Source organism: Pinus tabuliformis, chromosome 9 (genome assembly GCF_031772625.1).
Source record: "Pinus tabuliformis cultivar Carrire ecotype Pingquan chromosome 9, CPIR1, whole genome shotgun sequence".
Taxonomy (NCBI): Eukaryota; Viridiplantae; Streptophyta; class Pinopsida; order Pinales; family Pinaceae; genus Pinus; species Pinus tabuliformis.
The window spans coordinates 1,121,211,375-1,121,232,163 of record NC_142307.1 but is presented as its reverse complement, the minus strand read 5'-3'; positions in this window follow the sequence as shown (position 1 = coordinate 1,121,232,163).

The window sequence follows — 20,789 nt, the reverse complement described above, 5'->3', positions numbered from 1 at the left end:
AGAGGAATCAAGTAAGGAACCAAGCGCAAGACAGAGGTTGGTCTCCTTTTTTCCCCTCTTATCTACTTCTCATAAAGGAAAACGAAAGTGGTTTTAGTTTGTTTGTTTCTAAGGTAGCTAAGAGCTGCTAGTCCCACTAAGGCTGGTAGCTACCTTAGAAACAAACAAATTAAAACCACTTTCGTTTTCCTTTATGAGAAGTAGGTAAGAGGGGGAAAAAGGAGACCAACCTCTGTCTTGCACTTGGTTCCTTGCTTGATTCCTCTCCCTTCTGATAGATCTTTGCCACTTGCTTCCTTGTCTATCCAGCTTCAAAGAGCACCTGTGGAATCAAAGCAGCATAACACTATCCAATAACAAAGATCTACTATCATAAACAATATAGGACCAGATATATATTGACCACACAAAAGCATATATCATCAATCATACAAGAATGTGGAGGAAAACTTGAATAGCTTTATTAATAATCAAGAATAGCAAAGAGGATTACAACCAATTGTTCTGACCCAGCGTCATCCTCTCAGCAAGAAATCCCTTCTTCACCTCATGAAAAGCTTATATCACCCAACACTATGATGTTACACCAAGAAACCAACAGCACTTCCTCACAAGATACAAAATTCCAGCCTCTGGATCTCTGGGATGAGGGATCCATATATAGATGTTTGCAAGGGGGATGAGTCAGCTTCTGGGATCTGACTAGTGTCCTCTCTCTGATAGTTCTTGATTCCACTTGGAGAATGATGATCTCTTACTCATCCCTGGTCGAATTCAGAGAGGAAAGTGTCACAGGAGAAGATTCTGGAAGATTCCATGATCCTCCACCTTGCAAATTGACTCTTCCATTTGTCCACTCTCGCCCATCGCACCCCATAGAAGGGATTTTCAGTATGCATCGCACCTCCCATGTGCATTTAGGTGGGATGCAATGTAGCTTGACCATGGAGCAGGTGAGATGGTCCAATTTTGACCAGTTCTGAGTAGTTTTTCATGGAGAACTTCTGGGAGATGATGTAATCAGTTGACCTTGTTCTTTTAGGGGTTGGAACAACACTTTTAGGGACTTAGGAGCCCTTGGTTTATGGACATTTATGATTGGGGTTGCAGTGCCCAGCCATGTTTCGATCCTAACTCCATTCTGAGTCCCGCTCAATTGAGCTTCGTCCACAGTCACGTTCGTCACTCCATTCGAAGATGGATATTTGCCAAGGCCTCCCACGCTGCATATATATACAAAATCCATGCTCAACTTTCCAATTATAAGTGTTGGCCGCGATATTGAAAATTTATTTATGCACTAATTTAATTTAATTTACCTAATTCCATGGTCGGGTCCACAAGGTAATCATCAATGGCAATAATATTATTGTTATTATTAAATCTTATCTTTGATACTATATTAGTTCAATATCCTCCAACGTCTGTACTTTAGAAATGGTTATGAGAAATTATATGATCCACCTGTTCCGATGTGGACATTTCCAATATGGACGTTTGAAGAAGCAACGTGAATCCCATCGGTGTTGGGGATGTCACCTGGGGCCTGGATCGTTCTGCGAACACGTTTTCACATGAATCAAGGGAGATGTGTAAGCACCACTTTGCCTTTGGATAAGATAACAACATTCCTCCCTGTCGTATTGCTATGGCAAAGGTTGCTTCTTTTCATGTGGTCGGTCGGATCAAACCGCACATATGGAACTCAAAATGCTACTTACCACAACGTTAGACTTTTTATGGTTGTTTATCAGTAGTGATGGTGCCTCGGGTTCTCGGTTAGTTCTTATTTTTCATCAAAAATTGCAAAATGACGTGAAGGCACCGAGAGATGTCGCCTTGCCCGATGGGAAGAGGACGGAGTGAGTGGGCAAGATTCGCTCTATCTTAAATAAAATATTTTGGATGAGAATATTGAAGTTTTTGTTAAAAGTTGCTATTATATTTAATAAATATATGATCGATGTCTTTTTTGTGAGTATTAGTAAGGAAATGGTCTAGTTGTTTTCTTTAGTGAATGGTTCTTCGATCAACTAGAAAGGGAGGTAGTAATCACACCACAATCGGAGATACTAGAAAGTGAAGGCATTTATTACTCATCCCTTCCACATAATTGATCATCATTAGCTTTGGATCGCCTATTAGTGGGGGAATTTCATACTCAACTAAAGTAGTTCGTCTAATGGAGCATTGCAAAGAATTTTCCTCTTCTATTCCTCGATAAAAATATTTTCACTCCAAGGATTGATAGAGACATAAATCTGCTACCAGATATTATGCACAAAGTGTAATCTTCGAATCTTTTTTCAAGAATGTTGAACCATGTCATATTGATTCTTCATCTCATGTCACCCATAGTGTTAACCTACAAATGTATATCAGATAGTTACAAATGAAAGTCACCTCAGACTGATATTTTATGATAGCCTTGATTCATTCTTAAGTATTCAACATGCACTCTGCTCAAGTAATTTTACATTCTACCAATCCTTTTTCAAAAGGAAAGTGAAATGGATCAATTATCCCATAATGGCAACAGCTAATGTACATAACCAGATATTATTTGCATGAAAACTAATATAAATTATAGATTGTCTTCCTTTGGCTTTCTACTAAGTTCAGCATATCGGCCTCCCATAAGCTGCAAAATTTCCTCCCACAAGCCAGGACTTGAAGCAGAGGCAACAATGATCACATTGGATAACTCCTCCTTCAACTGATTGAATTCCCAACCTGCATAGCCAAGAAAGAACCTGAAATTTTCACGTTGAAGCACTTCATTCCTCACAAGTTCTACTGCAGAGTGTAAATTGTTCCTAGCACCATAACACAAACCAGGAATAACTTCATCAAAATCTGTAACAACATATTCACCTATAGTTAATAGGAACATACTTGCTTCAAGCGGCCCACCAAAATGCAGTGGACAATCTGCAAATATTGTAGCCAAATCTGGATTAGTAGGTTCTGTGTCTCTGATACACCTCTGCAAAGGAAAATTAAGGATGACCCCAAATGCACCCTCTCTGGGGTCATTAGATCCTGCTTTAAGAAGAAAAACTATTGTTCTCCCAAAACTCCGTGTTCCATCCAGTGTTTTAGTTGCAACAAGTAGACAAACAGATTCAAGTGTGATCCAGGTGGATATTGGTGGTCACCTTCCAAGTCCACTCGGACCCCCACCATTGTTTCTCTTAGCATTTCAGTTTCCTTAATTGTAGCACAATTTACTATTTTAGTAGTTTTCCGGGTCCTGAACTTCCGGAGCCATTCTGAGGCCCTAAACAACTTTTTTTGGGAAAAGTCGGAGCAACATGGGTCCATGGACCGATGTTGGACTGATGTTTCTCTTCCCAACGTTGTAGTTCTAGGATTGATCTTTCTAACAAGATATTGTGCGCGTCAAACGGAGATCATATGCCAAAGTTACGACCCCGGGAAGTTGATGTACCAATTTACCCAAACGGGGCCCACAGTTTGGCGTTTCATCTTTTAGGGTTAGGTTTTTGGATGTTTAGGGTTTTCCATTGTTTCTCAACAATAAATAGGCCTTTGAGCCTCATTGTAACACAGTTCAGAGGCATGTAGCCACCACATCTCTTCTCAGAGATAAGCTACCATCGCCCTCGCTGGTTTATTTCCATTTCTGTTTGTAAGCATATTTCAGTATTTCACATTAATGAAATGAACTATTATTTGCGCTACATCTCTGTGTTTATGGTTATCTCTGTAATTTGTTGCGTTCATGTTCAAATCCGGATCAGTGGTATCAGAGGGGTCTGCTTTTTTTTCTATATTTTTCTTTGCACGTCCCCAACGAGGTCGAGATATAAGGAATTAGTGCTTGAACTGGTCGAACCTTTGCAAGACCAGCCTCGTAAATCCAGACGGCCTCCAATGGTGGATGAAAAGAAAGACGAGGGGGTACGAGATCCTATCAAAATCTTGCTCAAAGAAGCCCTCGAGCGACAGAGGAATGCGATGATGGACAACTTTTCCTAGATCTTTTAGAGGATACCTAGAGGCGATGCATCGGTTTCCAGCAGCTACTCTGGAAATGCCACGTCCTTTAAGGTACAAGTTAATTTGTAAATCCCCATCTTTGAGGGTCAAATAGATGCAAATGTCGTAGATAAATGGTTAAATCTGCTAGAGGGTTATTTTTCTATTCATGATTTTTCTAGTCGGGAAAAGATTATTTTCGCTCTTCTCAAAGAAACCCCCCACGTCAAGGACTGGTGGGAAACCTACTGCGAGCTGAAGGATGAAAGTACAGGCTCACTATTTTCAGTCGAACCCACTTGGGATTCATTTCGGGATGCCATCAAGGAGCAGTACTACCCTGTCGGAAGCTATGAGGATCAATACATAAAGTGGACCACGCTGCGGCAGGGAAGGGACCAAGACGTGCTGGAGTTTACCAATATTTTCCATACCCTTTGTAGAAAGTTGGGCATCAAAGATTTGGAGTAGCATTTGGTACTCAAATACCGCGGCTACCTGCACAATTACATCCAGGAAGGAATAGAATTCCTGAACATCCCCTCGCTTGGCACGGCATACCGATATGCCGTCAAGGTCGAGCAAAAGTTTAAACAAAAGAAGCGAGACTTTGGATCTGTGAATTCGAAGCAAGGGAAAGGTGCTCCCAAAGCACAGAACAAAGGACAAAACCAAGGCGGGACGGCCCAAGACAACCCGCCAAAGCTACAAGCAAAGAACAGCGCCGTGAAGCCGAAAAAGGACACAGGAAACTGGTGTGAGTTCCATAAGAGCTCCACTCACAACACAAGTGTGTCAGGCCAAGCAGTCACTGGCGGCCGAGCTAAAGGTTTCAGAATCAGATGCATGTTCCAACTCTGAGTCAGAACCCAACAAGGGGAATGACAAAGGGAAGTAGATTATCTATGCGGAACCCAATGCCACCGTTGCCACCACGAAGATACAGAAGGAGGAAGCCGAAGATCCAGAGGAGGAGGAGCGTCTCTTCCACTCCAAGATGTGGGTAAAGGGCTCCTCGCTACAGGTCATTGTCGACAGCGGGAGCCAAAAGAACCTCATTTTGGTAGAGGTCATGAAGCGTTTGGGCTTACCAATCACAGCACATCCACAACCGTACACCATCAGGTGGCTTCACCAAGGACGGGATCTTCGTGTGAGCCAATAGTGTTGCCTTCCATACAACATCGAGCCCTTCACGGATGAGATATTGTGTGAAATTTCTCCCCTTGAATTTTGTGATGTATTATTAGGACAACCATACTTGTGGAAGCGACATGTTGTGTATGAATCAAGGCCCCGTGATGTTATTGTTACATTGAGACATAAGTTGTACAGGATACCAGAGGTAGCACCGCCCACTGCCATCTCTTTGGTTACTGCAAAACAATGGAGTAAGCTCATTTCCAAAACCAGGAAATTTGTTTTCCTGATGATATGCCCTCAAGGAAAGAAGAAGATGGTGGCCACGACCTCTAGACAGGTCCCCTCTACACGAAAACTACAGATGGACAAGGTCGTGGAGGAGTACGAGGACATCTTCACCTCCCCCGCAGGGGTTCCTCTACATTGTCAGGTAAAGCACTACATTGATCTGACCCCAGGTGTGCCGCTACCCAATGGACCAATCTATCGGCGCTTCGTTCTGGAGAACGATGATATCAAGAGGCAGATTCAGGAGTTGCTGCAGAAAGGTCACATCCGTCTGATTTCATCGCCCTGTGGGAGCCCGATTGTGTTGGTACAGAAGAAGGATGGGACTTGGAGACTCTGTATTGACTATCGGGCACTGAACAAGATCACTGTCCGTAATAGGTACTCGATCTCGCGGATTGATGACCTCCTGGACCAACTGAAGGGGGAAAAATACTTCAGCAAGATCGATCTGAAGTTAGGATATCACCAGGTACCAATCGAACCCTATGATGTGTGGAAGACTGCCTTCAAAGCCAAGGAGGGCATTTTTGAATGGTTGGTTATGCCTTTCGGATTGACGAATGCTCCTACAACCTTCATGAGGCTAATGGATGACATCTTATGGCCATTCACCAACTCATTTGTAGTGGTATACTTGGATGACATCCTGATCTTTAGCTAGAGTTTGGAAGAGCACCTCCACCACATTCGACAGATTCTCCAAACACTGTGGCAACACAAGCTATGTGCCAATTTGGAGAAATGCAATTTTGGCATGACCCAGGTTCAGTATCTGGGATACATTATTGATGAACAGGGGGTGCATGCAGATCCAGCCAAGATCCAAGTCATTCGGGATTGGCCATCTCCAACCACTCTGACAGAGCTCTGCATCTTTCTAGGTTTGCCAACTTCTACCGTAGGTTCGTGTTGGGATTTTCTCATATCACTTGGCCCTTGAGTCAAGTCACCAAAGGAGGAGCGAAAGCAAAATTCTTTTGTTCTGAATCTCAACAGAAGGCATTCACAGAATTGAAAGATCGCCTCTGCACAGCACCAGTGCTCGCGTTACCAGATTTGCAACAACCATTTGAGGTCAAGACAGATGCATCTGACTATGCTATTGAGGCAGCCCTTACTCATATCACAGTGAGACACTTTCAGACACAGTCCAGAAGTATCCCACTTATGACAAAGAGATGTATTCCATTGTGCAGGCCTACTGACAATGGAAGCATTACATTTTGGGGAAAGAAACGGTCATCCACACAGACCACCGGCCCCTACAGTTCATACAGATCTAAGGGAAATTGTAGAATGATCACCATCAGAGCTGGTCCACATACCTGCAACAGTTCCATTTAAATATCAAGTATAAGAAGGGCAGCACCAATAACGTTGCAGATTGCCTCAGTCGACCACCGATCATGGGGTTAACCACCATGCTCAACTCTTCTGGGCACGAGACTTCTGATTGACCACTTCTCTACAAAAGCGACCCACAATTCGAACACACATACCAAACACTCTTAGAGGGTCAGCATGTTCCAGATTTTCACCTCTAGGATGCCCTGTAATGCCACCTGGGTCACCTTTGTGTTCCTTCAAGCGAGCGTGCTAAGATGATTTGGGAAGCACACTACAGTCGGGCTACTGAGCATTTCGGGGTTGAGAAAACGGTGGCAGTATTGCAAAAGTATTTCTATTGGCCGAATCTTCGCCATGATGTTGGGAAGTACATTAGATCATGCACTGCCTGTGCCATTGCCAAACTGACCATCAAGAAGCAAGGCCTCTATACCCCACTGCCTACCCCTAGTCGACCTTGGGAATCCATCTCCATGGATTACATGTTAGGGCTTCCTTCCACTAAGCATGGAAATGACTGTGTTTTTGTGGTCGTCGACAGGTTCTCGAAGATGGCCATTATGGTGGCCTGTAAGAAGAATATCACGGTAGATACCACTGCTAAACTCTTCTTTGAACGAGTGTGGGTGCAATTTGGGATCCCACAGTCTATCATCTCAGATCGAGATAGTCAGTTCCTCAGTAAATTTTGGTCCAGTCTCTGGTCGATGCTGGACACCAAACTCACTAAGTCCATAGCCTTCCATCCTCAAACTGATGGCCAGACAGAGGTTGTCAACAGGATGATTGTACACATTCTGCGCATGTACAACTCAAAGAATCCACGCACATGGGACGAGAGCCTCCCCTATGTTCAGCACAGCTACAACCGAGCTCTTCACAGCTCGACTGGCCACAACCCTTTTCAGGTGGCCTTGAGATTCCAGCCACTGTGTCCCATTGATGTGGCCATGCCATTTGCAGCTACTCACGCAGATTCGGCTCATGTCCAGTCTGAAATGGATAAGGCAACCAGCTTCATTAAGCACATCCAACATATTTGCCAGCAGGTCCATGACATTCTAGAGAAATCAAATGCCAAGTACAAGCAGCGACATGATCAACATCAGGTGCCACACAAGTTTCAGGTGGGCGATAAAGTCTGGCTGCATTTGCAAAAGGAACACATTACTAGAGCCTATCAGAAATTGAGACCACTCTGATATGGTCCTTACACAATTACCAAGGCTGTGGGAGACAATGCATTTGAGCTCAGCATTCCCCCATTCCTTGGCCTGCACCCAGTGTTCAATGTGGACCGCCTTCAGCCATACTTTCCACCATTACTAGACACATCCGATATTGCAGAATAGCTCACACGCACAAATTAAATCCAGAATGCATGGAACAAGCTACGACTGATTGGATCATGGACACACAAATCAAGCACACTTGCCAAAAAAATATCCTACTGTATCGAGTTGTCAAAGCAGGCCAACTCCTTCACCAGGGCAAGTGGCTCACCAGGGACCAAGTTCAGCAGAACTTTCATCATCTCATGGAGGAACTCAATGCAATGGGGACCATTGCTTCCTAAGGGGGAGGAATGATCCAAGTGGATATTGGTGGCCACCTACCAAGTCCACTTGGACCCCCACTGTTGTTTCTCTCAGCTTTTTAGTTTCCTTAATTGTAGCACAATTTACTATTTTTAGCAGTTTTTCGGATCCTGAACTTACAGAGCCGTTTTGAGGCCCTAAATGACGTTTTTTGGGAAAACTGGGAGCAACATGGGTCCATGGATCGATGTTTCTCTTCCCAAAGTTGTAGTTCTCGGATAGATCTCTCTAACGAGATATTGTGCATGTCAAACGGAGATCATATGCCAAAGTTACGACCCCAAGAAGTTAATGTACCAATTTACCCAAACGGGGCCCACAGTTTGGCATTTCATCTTCTAGGGTTGGGTTTTTGGATGTTTAGGGTTTTCCATTGTTTCTCAACAATAAATAGGCCTTCGAGCCTCATTGTAACACAGTTCAGAGGCATGTAGCTGCCACATCTCTTCTCAGAGATAAGCTACCATCGCCCTAGCTGGTTTATTTCCATTTCTGTTTGTAAGCATATTTTAGTATCTCACATTAATGAAATGAAGTATTATTTCCTCTACATCTCTGTGTTTATGATTATCTCTGTAATTTGTTGCGTTCTTGTTTAAATCCAGATCAAAGTGCTTGAATTGGATGAGCCCATTTAGGACTTAATTCTATTGAGGATTCTTTCCCACTTCCCAACTCACCATTTCCACTCTTATGAACTTGCTCTGCTGCCACAAGTTTTTCTCGAAAGTCTCGCCAATCATTGTGTGTGAGGTGAACCTCGTCACTGACATATTTTGATCAAGGAGAGTTATACTTACTTTTATCTTCCTGGTTATCCTCTTCAGGGACATGCTTGTTTTCATTTATGATTGTAAAGCAGGGGCCTCGTAGCCTTGTGCTGCCCAAATCCCCAAATCCTACCTTGTGAAACCCCTCAACTTATTTGAAGAGTGAATTTTGTAGGACCCAATACTCCATCTGAGCCCTTGTGCTGTCTCAGATTACAGTGGCTTAATAAAACATTTGGGTTGTTGGGTAATCATTGATTGTAGGATGAATTTATTGTTGGTTATATGTGGAGAGACCGGGATGGAGTGAGTGAGGGGGAGGGTTTACAGTTTGGCACACTGGATTTTCATGGAGGGCCTATTGTACCTGCTAAAATGTGAGAAAAAGTAATAGGAGGTCTAGTGGTGGTGATGAAAACTATGAGAAGAATCTATACCCTAGTGGATCTTATGGAAGGATGGGTGTGCTTGGCTGATTCGAGGAATTTAAAAGATCTTTCCCAATGCCTTTGTTTCACTCCTCCAAACTACTTTATTAAATGTTGAAATCACTTTACTTCTTTAAATGCTAATAATACAAACACACTAAGTAATTTTCAGCGCAGTTTTGCTAGATCATGTTGGCAGATGGTGCACGACTAATATTATGTGTTGCTTCAAGGATACCTTCATTGTCGTGCAACTCTTCTTGGTGACTTAGGGTCCATGGTTTTCTATCACTACTTGGGCATTTGGGGTTTTCTTTGGATTTAAAAATTATTTGCAATCTGTTGTTGGATGTATTTCCCCCCTAATGAAAGACGAAAACACAAGTATAATACACAACATGAACTTTAAAACATTAACTCTCGTTTAAGGGTTAAACAAGAAATATCACAAACAATTGTATATGGCTTGTGTTAGAACATTCTCTCACCTTCTCAGCTCTAGTTTTGGTTGAATAAGGAACATGTCCTTCATTGAGGTCAATTATAACTTGAAATAACTATGGAGTGAAAGAGTTGGAACCTATTCATAGTTGAGAAAACTAATCTCCTTTGGTCCTCATTGCTAAATATAAGACATTATATGACCACTAAAGCATAAACTATCTAATGTAGTGGTTGAACCAAAAATATCACTAAAAATTGTATCTATTCTTTGTTGGAATGTTTTATCGCCTTCTCAGCTCCATTTTTGGTTAAATCAGGAAGATATCCTCCATAAAGGGAAACTAGAGGTTGAAAAAATTATGAAGTAAAATTTTAGAATCCATTCATAGTTGAAAAAACTAAGCTCTTTTGATTCTTCGATATCTCATTTGTGTAACTTTTTGTTTTCTAGCACTTAGCTTGAAATGAAATTTGAGTTTCTAATACTTTGTTTTTAATTTCTATTTTTCATCATTGGTGTCTACTCGTACTTAGGAACAATTTAAGGCTAATTTTTTGAGGTTGCTACTCGCTTTTTAATTTTATTTTCTATTTATTTTCCATTATGATTACCAATTTAGCTTATATTGGTTGGCCTTTAACAAAATCATGTCAATTTGGTAGTCATATTTTTATATTCACAATATTTAATTGCTTAGTAGGTGCATGCAAAAGTTGCATGTGCATACAACTATGCATGCTAAGGAAATATGAAATCATTTATCTTCTATGAAAATGTTATGAAACTAGCTCACAAAAAGATAGAAAAGATAGATCAACGGCTTAGAATTCAGCCTCTTCGAGAGGGCAACCTCCTTTACATTACGTAAATGAACAATTCTTGGATGATTCAAATGAAAAAACCTCCTTTCTATATATAGGAGTCTAAGGAGTCACAATATAACCCAGCCGACCTAACAATAATAATATAAAGCCACAAAAATAACAATAGAGGGATTCTATGGGGCACGGTAATAACATTATGGGGACAATAGGGGCACAACAATATTAATAAGGGATACAACTACAATAGTAATGGGGTGATCACTAGTATTATAGGGACCTAACATTCCCCTCTCCTCAAAAAATTGTTGGCCTCAACGCTTGAGTAGTTCTGGATGCTTCTGTATAAAATTCTCATCCTCCCATGTGGAATCTTCAGCGGATAAGTTCTTCCACTGGATGAGATACTCCGAAATTGATCGATTTCGTAGCTGTCGAGTTCTTGTTTCTGTCACTGCTTCTGGTTCCAATATAATTTTTCCTTCCTCGTCAAGTTTTGGAAATATTGTTTGAACTGGGAGCTTGTCATCTATAACCTTCTTTAAACATGAAACATGGAAAACTGGGTGTACTCGAGAAGCTGCAGGAAGCTCCAATTTGTATGCCATAGTACCAATCTTTTGCAACACCTTGTACGGACCATAATACTTTGGTGATAATTTATTATCCTTCTTAGCTTGCTTGAGGGACATTTGCTTATATGGTTGTAGCCTTAGGAATACCCAATCACCTACATCAAAACTTCTTTCACTGCGATGTTGATCTGCCTATTTTTTCATTCTATTATGTGCCAACACGAGGTTATCCTTTAAGAGTTGGAGGACTTGTTTTTGATGTTTGATGTGATGTTCCATTGCTTGAACCTTATAATTTTCTCTTAAATATGATGTGATGGATGGTGGCTGATATCCATAAAGTGCCATAAATGGGGTCATTTTTGTTGCTGTATGGAAGGAAGTGTTATACCACCATTCGGCCAGAGGCAACATTTGACCTATTGTGTCTGTTTATCAGATACAAAGCAATGAAGATATCCTTCCAAACATTTGTTTACTATCTCAGCTTTCCCATCAGATTGAGGATGATAAGATGAGCTATGAGCTAACTGAGTACCAAGACAAGAAAATAATTATGTCCAAAAATTTTCGGTGAAAATGGGATCTCCGTCACTTACAATAATCTTTGGGTTTCCATGTAGCTTTTGAATTGTTTCCATAAATGCAGTAGAAACTGTGCTGGCTTTAAATGGATGTGATAATGAACAAAAGTGTGCATACTTGGTAAGTCTGTCAACTACCACCATGATGACACTCTTTCCCTCAGACTTGGGTAAACCTGTGATAAAATCCATTGAAACCTCCTCCCAATGTTGGCTTGGAATGGATAAAGGTTGTAATAGACCCAGGATCTTAATTGTTTCAACTTTATTTTGTTGGCAAACCAAACATTCCGCCACAAACTTTTGAATATCCGATTTAAGGCCATCCCAAAAAAATTCATTCTTAACCCTGTGGTAAGATTTTAAAAATCCTGACTGCCCTCCTAAGGGAGAAGTGTGCAATTCCATAAGAATATTTTGTTTGAGTTGGGAATTCTTACAAAGCTATAAGAGATCTTTGTACCATAATGAATCATTTTTCCAGCTAAATGTATCAGATGTACTGGAATCTTGTTGTAACTTTCGAATAAGTGCCCACACTTCTTCATCATTCTTCCATTCCTCCCTTGCTTCATTTATCCAATCTGGTTGGATAATAGAAATGGTGCACAACAATGCTTCCACATCCTCATCCTTTATTGAGAGTGCATATGCCACCACATTTTGCTTCCCTTTTTTGTAGATGATTTCAATGTCATAACCCAACATCTTTGTGACCCACTTTTGTTTCTCTTCAGAGGATAATCTTTGTTCTAAAAAGTATTTAAGGCTATCATGATCCGTTTTTACCTTGAAGTGTCTTCCCATTAGGTAGGGTCACCATTTCTTAAGTGCATGTAGTATTTCCAACATTTCCTACTCATAAATAGCTTTGTGTAAAAACTTTCCCTTGATTGGACAACTTTCAAAAGCAATGGGTCTTTCATCTTGCATTAAAACAACACCAATTCCATTTCCTGAAGCATCACATTCCACAATAAAGGTTTTTATGAAGTCCAGTGTAGCTAAGACCGGTGCTTGGCACATTGCCTCTTTAAGATGTTCGGAGGCCTTTGTTGCTTCTGGAGTCCATAAAAATGCATCTTTCTTCAATAATGTTGTTAGAGGTGCTGCTATTCTCCCATAATTCTTAACAAACTTGCGATAATACCTTGTCAACCTGAGAAATCCTCGCAGATGCTTTATGGATGTGGGGATTTTCCATTCCTTAATGGCTTTAATTTTGCTAGGGTCTACCTTAAGTCCTTCATGAGATACAATATGACCCAGATATTCCACCTCTTGTACTCCAAAGAAACATTTGGATCTTTTCGCATATAATTGTTTCTCCTCCAATAGTTGTAGCACCCTGTCAACATGTTCAACATGATCCTTCCAAGACTTGTTGTAGATTAGTATATCATCAAAAAATACTAACACAAATTTTCTAAGGAAGGGTTTGAAAATGGAATTCATCAAACCTTGAAATGTAGAAGGTGCATTGGTAAGGCCAAAAGGCATGACCAAAAATTCATAATGACCCTCATGAGTTGTAAATGTTGTTTTCAGAATGTCTTCAGTCTTCATTCTGATTTGATGATATCCTGAATGAAGATCCAACTTGGTGAAGTAAATTGATCCATGCAATTCATCCAGTAATTCATCAATGACAGGAATGGGAAACTTATCTTTAATAGTGAGCTTGTTGAGCTCCCTATAATCCAGACACATGCACCATGATCCATTCTTCTTGTGCATCGATACTACTGGAGCAGAGAAATAACTTTGACTAAGTTGAATTATACCAGCCTCTAGCATTTCTGCAACCATACGTTCAATTTCAGTCTTTTGGGCATAGGGATATCTGTACGGCTTGATGTTTGGAGGAACACTTCCTAGAATAAGATGAATAGCATGATCATGATCATGAATAGGTGGGAGACCTTTGGGAGTCTCAAATAACTTGGAATGATTGTCCAAGAGTTTTTGGAGATTTGGAGAAATAGATGATTCCGATGTGGAAACATCTAGCGAACATAATTGTGCAATTACACCTCTTTGTTCCTTTTTTAGAAGCTTTGTCGTACCGTTAGAGTTGATTATCTTTCCCAGTTTCCCTGCAATACCCCTTAATTCAATTTCCTTTCCTTCCACAGAAAATTTCATGAAAAGTTCTTGAAAATTAAAAGCTATTGTACCCAAGGATTGTAGCCATTGGACTCCTAGTACAACATCAGCACCTCCTATTGGAATGGAAAGCATTGGGCTATTCAATACATATTCTCCCATGGATATCTTGATATTATGGCACTTTCCAGAGCAATTTATCGTTCCTCCATTTGCAACCATCACTTGACACTCTGGTGCTAGATATAGGAAGCAATTCAATTCTTTTGTTATCTTACAATGAATAAAATTGTGGGTACTTCCTAAATCAATCAACACTATTACCTTTTTCTTCTTGATTTTTCCTTCTATCTTGATGGTTTGAGGAGTGGTAATTCCAGCCAATGCATTACAAGATATGGTTGGATTCATTTATTCTTTATCTAGGCTTTGTTCCTAGAGTACATCCTCTTCTTTTGACCTTTCTTGCTCCTTTTCTTCTTCCTCTTCACAATCTATGTAGAATAATTTCTTCTCAGCACACTTATGACCTCTAGTGTATTTGCTATCACAACTGTAACAAAGCCCTTTTTCTCTTTTTTCTTCCAATTGTTGTGGTGTCAACCTTATAGGTTCTGGAAGACTAGGGGCAACAACACTTCCATCCTTATAGTTGTGAGTGGTATGCTTCCTGGTTGCCATAATTTTGCTTTCCATTTCTCTTGCTAACCTGAATGCCTTTTCTAATGAATCAGGTTCCCAAAGGTGAACATCATGTTGGATATTATCCTTTAAGGTCCCTATGAACACATCAATCCTATGCTCCTCTGGAATATTTTTTACTCTTATGTTCAATTTTTGGAACTCCTCAATGTGCTCCATTATTGAACCCTTTTGTTTGAGACTTATCAATTGGCTAAAAAAAGTGTTGCTTTTTGTATCCTCATAATGTGCTATCAATTCTTCCGTAAAAATTGCCCAAGTGATAATTTGTTTACGAGAGAAAAGCCATTGATACCATACAAACTGATTTGGTTCCAAATATAAAGTTGCAATACGTACCTTCTGTGTGTTCTGCACATTATTGAGATCGAAAAATTTCTCCATCTGTAATATCCATGTTGCGGGATCCTTGCCATCAAACTTCCTCATATCGATTTTTGGAATATGGTGGGTCTTCGGTCCAACATTAGAGTCTATGAAATCATGATTAACATTTCTTTTGTTCTCATCATGAGTTTCCTTTACTACCCTTTCACCATTAGTAAGCATTTCTTGTAGAAACTTTGTCAAATCTATCTTCAAATCTGTCTTCAAATTTTCCATACCTGTCTTCAAATTTGTCTTCAAATCTATCTTCAAATCGTCCATATTAGCTTCCATGTCATTCATCTTAGCTTCTACGCCTTTCTTTAAACTATCCATCTGAGCTTCTACATCTTGCTTTAAACCACCCATCTTAGATTCTGTTACTTTTTGTGGAAGTGACACTTGTTTCACTTGGTCTCGTAATTTTGATATATCGTGTTGCATTTCTTCCTCTCCTTCATGAGCCATGCTAGAGCTTTCAGGTTGCTTACTAGGTGTTTTCATTTTCTTTCCTTTGGGCATCAATTATCGATAACAATGCTTTACTATGCCATTTGAATTCCTTCAAACTAATTTTTCAAACCAAGCTTATGCAAAAATTAAAAAAAACTACACACCTTTTTTCACTTTGTAGGAGCTTGATATTGAATTTGATGTATCTCTGTAATTTTGGATCATCTAGTTCTGAAATTGCGACCTGCAGTAGCCATCTGCGTCCTCTTTCCAATGCCACCATTCTGATCCAAATTGGATTCTCCAGGGAAGAGTTATGCCAAATATCCCACAGTGACCTGATTATAGACTAGTTCAGTAGAGCGAACTTGTACGACATGCCACGAGTCACTGTTTCGACCTTTGGCTCTAAAAAATATATACAAGAAACTACAGTCCGTTCTCTTTCTGTAACTTCTTACGAAATTTCAATCTGATGCTCAGAGAGAAAGTTATGATGATTTTCCCCAAGTCACCTGTTTGGAATGTAATTCAGGAGTCTGCAAAAAGACCAACTTCCTCAGATCATATCTCCACAAATATAGTGCGAAAATCTCTGAAATTATAACCCAAGGTTCAACGCGATTTCGTATAAAATGGGTTTTTTTTAAGCTTCTGAAACATCGCAGAAAAAAGGTTATAGCGAAAATTCCATAATGACCTATTTGGAGCAGCGAAACCTTGGAATCCAAAGCTCTGATACCAAATGTTATGAAACCAGCTCACAAAAAGATAGAATAGATAGATCAACGCCTTAGAATTCGGCCTCTTTGTTATTGGGAAATCTAGTGTCTCTGCAGAGCTACTAGTCCCACTAAGACGGGTAGCTATCTTAGAAACAAACAGATTAAAGTTACTCTCATTTTCCTTTATGAGAAGTAGATAGGAGAGGATCAAAGAATACCAACCTCGATCTTTCGCTTGGTTCCTTGCTTGTTCCTTCTCCTCTCCAACAAGTCTTTACTGCTCCTCCCTCGACCACTCCACTTCAAAGAGTACCTGTAAAGTCAAAGTAGCATAATACCTTCAAAGTATAGGACCAGATATATATTGACCACACAAATGCATATAATATCAGACATACAAGAATGTGGAGGAAAACTTGAATAGATTTATTGATGTAAAGATTAGAAGAGAGGATTACAACCCATTGATCTGACCCAGTGTCATCCTCCCAGCATGAAAGCCCTTCTTCACCTCATGAAAAGCTTAGATCACCCAACACTATGATATTCCACCAGGAAACCAATAGCACTTTCTTACAAGATACAAAATTCCAGCCTCTGGATCTCTGGGATGAGGGATCCATATATAGATGATTGCAGGGAGGTGAGTCAGCTTCTGGGATTTTTATTAGTTTCTTCTCTCTGATAGTTCTTGATTCCACTTGGAGATTGATGATCTCTTACTCATCCCTGGGCAAATTCAGAGAGGCAAGTGTCACAGGAGAAGTTTCTGGAAGATTCCATGATCCTCCACCTCACAAATTGTCTCTGCCATTTGTCCATTCTCGCCCATCGCACCCTACAAAAGGGCTTTCTAGTATGCATCGCACCTTTTACACTGGGCAGGTGGGATGCATCGCACTCTTAGCACTGAGAAACCTGTATGGTCCAGTTTTGACCAGTTCTGAGCAGTTTCCTGTGGAGAACTTCTTGGAGATGATGTAATCAGCTGACCTTGTTCCTTTAGGACATGAGACAACACTTTTAGGGTCTCAGAAGCCCTTGGTTTATGGACATATATGATTGGGTTTGCAGTGCCCAAAAATGTCTATAACACTCTTCGAGGGTGTTATCACTGAAAATTCCAATGAAAAAAAGTAAGAGATCAAAAATCTTCATCAAGTTCAAGCGAGGCAACTCCTAAATTAAGCAAGGAATTTAGCCCTAAGGCTAAGGAAACATCATCACAGCTGCATAAAGATGATAGAACAGTTTCGCAGCGCGCTGCGAAACCCCTGTAGCAGCCTGTTTCAGCATAAAAAAACTGTGCTTTCTGTGTTTACTAGTCAACTTCCAGGAGGTCTCTAAAGCAACTGAAAGCCTATTTTGGGAAATGGAAAGAGGTTTTTATTCCTAACAGACTGAACTAGAAAAACCTCCTTCAGTTTCCTCAAATCCGTTACGAGCTAAGAGAAATTAATGACCAAAGTTGCGCTACGAAACTGCTGTAGGAGCAGTTTCTAATTTCCTGTTTTGCACATCTTCTTCAAGGATCGATTCTGGGCAGCTGGAGTAAGGTTTCAAAAAACTAAAAGAGGTTTTTGTTCAGCATGGATTGGTTCACAAAAGCCTCCTTCAGTTTTTCCAAATACGTTTTCTGTGAGAAGTTATGAGCTCTGTCCCAAGAGCCATTTTTCAGGCAGAACAACAGTTTCGTAGCAGCTGAAGCTAAATACTCCAATCTCAATCACTAGTCTTGAACTGCAAGTGGAAATGTTGAAAAGGTAATATCTTCAAGGGATCCTACAAAATTATCAATCTTCAGCAAAGTTAATACAGGTGGAGGAAACATGTATTCGAATGCAACTTTAAACTTTTGTCATAAAGTGAACACATTCACTACAGTCCAAAATATGTCAGGCAGCTTGGAGGAGTTTTTGTCTTCACATATGAAGAAAGGTGTCATTCTAAGTTTTGTCAATTTTTGCTTAAGTTCATTATTTTGAAGGCATGTAGACCCTGCTATACATATCCAAGGTAAAAAGGAGTTTTGCAATCACGTGGCAGAGCATTAAAAATCTCAGGAGAAATTGAAATTGTTTAAAACAGTTTCGCAGTTTCGCAGCGCGCTACGAAACTGCGAAACTACTGTAGGTGTGTTTTTGAAACGCATATAACAGTTTGATGGCAGAATCAAAAATTTGCAAAGGAAACACCTCAGTGACATGAAGGGGATCAAAGAAAGCTACTAGAGCCATTCAACATACGCCATGTGTACCTTTAACAAAAGGTGAAAAATTTTAACCTAAGTTTGGAATTTTTGGTCATAAAGTCACTTTAATCTCAGTGATTAGGGTTTAGAGGGAGCTGCATGTGAAAAGTTTCAGTTGGCACACCTATCCATCAAAGAAGCTTCCAGCATGTCAGTAAGCATATCAGTAACATGGTAATATCCTATATTCTTGGGTTATTAAAGGCTTAAGGTAACTACTGCTGCATATTCGGTGATGGGGGACCAGAACCGAAAATTTAGGGTTATTCTCAGCCAACACAGAACAGATCAAAGCCTTCGGTGTTCAAAGCTAGTATGGAGCATTAATTGCTCATCTCAGCCATCTCAGCCAAACGAAAAGGAAGCTAGAAGAACTGGAATGTCCTCTGTTCCCCGTGATAAACTTGAAGTGAAATTATCAGGCTCTGTTAGCCCTTCAAGTTCTGGAGTTTCTCTCCTTGCTCGAATATATAAAAAAACTTGGAATGTGGAAGTGGGCACTAAACCTGAACTGTATGAAGACTTAATACCTGTTTTTGCTATTCATTAGCGTTCCTATATTTTTGTTGCATTTCAAAATGCCACGGAAATTGCTGGCAAATGGTCAAAAGAAGCATTGGTGCTCACTGTGCTATTCTAGCTGCTAGGTCACCTGTTTTTGAAAGTATGTTTGCTCATGACTCGAAGGAAAAGGAATCATCGACAATTAATATCGATGACATATCCATTGATGCCTGCAGGGCTGTTTTGAGCTATATATATATGGATCTCTTACTCCTAATGAGTTTTTACACACACAGGTTGGCTCTGCAGATAAATATAACATCAGTGATTTGAAGGATGCCATGTTGGTAATCAAAGACCTTTTATCTGTTGCATCATTTTATGCAACTAAATCCAGCTTCACAGCTTCTACTGCCTTGTCTATAACATGCTTCGGCATGTCCTTCCTGAAGTTTATAGCAAAGATGGTACAAATGTACAGATCAAACATTTAAAGACATTTGATGAAGGACTCTTGAAAATGGACAGAGACACACATGTTATGAATTGGTTTTTCATGGAGCAGGCTTAGATGTAGATGAGTATGTCCGGAGGTCCTATAAGTTTGCTTGTGTGGATGGTATTGAAGTTGGTATTGAAGCATGATTATTTGGCTTTGAGTTTCTCAAAAGTCGAATTGTTGTTTTGTTTGTGGCTGGAACATACAGAGTTTTCTTAATATGCTTTAGAGTACATTATTGGTATCTTGATCATTGCATTAGCTATACAGTGGTGGCATCAGCGTTGTTAGGAGCAGCTGTTATTCGTCATTTATCTGTTGTAGGTCCATCAACTGCAAGGAGAAGATGGCAAGAATGCAGAGAAGTGATGAGACTGTGTATGATGAAATTACACAGCAGTTTCGTAGCGCGCTACGAAACTGCTGTAGCTGCATGTTTCAGTTGAGCCAATCAATTATAATTGACAAAGCGGCAAATCTTTTTGTCAAGTTTTGTCATCACACGGGTACATGGAAAAAGGTGGCCAGCACATCAGGAACGTGGCAGCGTTCCATATTTCAAGTCATTAAAAGCTAGAAGACATGCTGCTATGCATTTGAGAAAGTTAAGGAATTAGGGCCGAAAAGCAAGGGACATCTCCAGCATGACTGAGCAGTTAAAGGAGTTGGCGTACAAGGTCGATATGGAGTACTAAAGACATCCAGCTCAGCCATATCAAAAAGGACCAGGTGTCAAGGATCAGAAAGTCATCATGCTACGAGGAGGACAGATTTGAGTTTTGAATTAATTAGGATCTTTTGTAATTACAGTTCAGCACTTATGTAATTAATGAAATAGTTAAACAGCAGATAGGAGTAGTTAATAGCAGCCTTTGAGCTCGCTCTAGGTGGTTAATAGTGTGTTCCTATATATGGATCAGAGATGAATGTAAAAAGGGTTGGATATTTTGATAGAGAACAAGTCTATTTTGGTTTATGTAAAGCATGTTTCAGGAATACAAATGACTGTTGTTTTTGCCTCAGGATTCTCAATAGATCTCATTGTTCAAATGTATGGTGGCTTGTTATTTTAGTGTTCTTTTACAGTTCTGTTATTGCATAATCACTCAGAACTCATGCCCACATGCTCTGACTTCCTGTATGTTATGGCAGACTGTGTTTTATGTTAGTTATGTTTGA